Source organism: Mirounga angustirostris, unplaced genomic scaffold (assembly GCF_029215605.1).
Source record: "Mirounga angustirostris isolate CCGP_5_RB_7025 unplaced genomic scaffold, mMirAng1.0.hap1 SCAF_4, whole genome shotgun sequence".
In the NCBI taxonomy this organism is placed as follows: Eukaryota; Metazoa; Chordata; class Mammalia; order Carnivora; family Phocidae; genus Mirounga; species Mirounga angustirostris.
Window position 1 is genome coordinate 75,289,487 of NW_026991712.1, and position 1,341 is coordinate 75,290,827.

The 1,341-nt window shown below is 40.6% G+C and overlaps 1 pseudogene; it reads left to right on the plus strand.

Moving 5' to 3' along the window:
* Positions 1 to 335: 335 nt before the first annotated feature.
* LOC123858216 (large ribosomal subunit protein uL22-like) lies at positions 336 to 942 on the plus strand (annotated as a pseudogene).
* Positions 943 to 1,341: the final 399 nt, after the last annotated feature.

Here is a 1,341-nt window from a genome sequence, read left to right on the forward strand (position 1 = left end):
AACATCAGTTTTCTTAGTTTTTCTCCCTCATTTGGAGGGAAATGTTGAGAATAATCAAAGAAACCTGACTATAGCTACTGATTTGCAGCTGTGTGTCTACTGAGATAACACAAGTGGAAATCTGGACACTTTGAGCCCCTGACTTCACTTTCCTAGACAAAAGCTATGTTGATTAGATTGGCAGCTCCTGAAACAACACACCAACACAGCTCTTCAAACTTGATGCAGATTTTGAATTGGAACTCTCATTGACTGTATATCCAACCTTCGGAATGAAGCATTGGAACAAAAAGAATTGGAAAGTTAATTAAGAATGCTTATTTGGCTCTTCCCCTAAGTGGCCTGAGGTGACCTCTGAAAATGGTTTGCTATTCGCTTGACCCAGAAAACCCTACGAAATCATGTAAATCAAGAGGTTCAAATCTTCGTGTTCACTTTAAGAACACACGTGAAACTGCCCAGGCCATCAAGGGTATGCATATCTGAAAAGCCACCAAGTATCTGAGAGACGTCACTTTACAGAAGCAGTGTGTGCCATTCTGTCGCTACAATGGTGGAGTTGGTAGGTGTGCCCAGGCCAAACAGTGGGGCTGGACACAGGGTTGGTGGCCCAAGAAGACTGCTGAATTTTTACTGCACATGCTTAAAAATGCAGAGAGTAATGCTGAACTTAAGGTTTTAGATGTTGATTCTCTGGTCATTGAGCACATCCAGGTGAACAAAGCCCCCAAGATGCTGCATAGAACGTTCAGGGCTCATGGTCGGATTAACCCATACATGAGCTCTCCCTGCCACATTGAGATGATCCTTACTGAAAAAGAGCAGATTGTTCCTAAACCAGAAGAGGAGGTTGCACAGAAGAAAAAGATATCCCAGAAGAAACTGAAGAAACAAAAACTTATGGCCTGGGAGTAAATTCTGCAGAATAAATGCAAATTAAAAAAAAAAAAAAAGAATGCTTATTTGGGGAAATTATTTCATTTCCCTCATTTTTCAAAGGACAATAAATCTATTTCTAAGAAGGGCATGAGCAGACATGAGTTGGAGTCCCAGCCCTATGGCTTATAGCATGTAGAACTTGTGTTGAGGCACAGAACTTTTCTGAGACTGTTTTGTCAGCTGAAAAATGCCTACACTAATACCCAGCTCACAGTGTGCTGTGAGAATCAAATGAAGTAAATTGCTTAGCCCAGTGTCTTGTGCTTAACAAATGCTAGAGTCCTTCCTTTGATTCACTGGACCAAAGAACAGAGCAGCTCATTTTTTGAAGCCATAATATATTTTTATTTGAAAGGAACCACAGCATCCTGGGACCTTTGTTAGAAATTTTAAAATATTTCA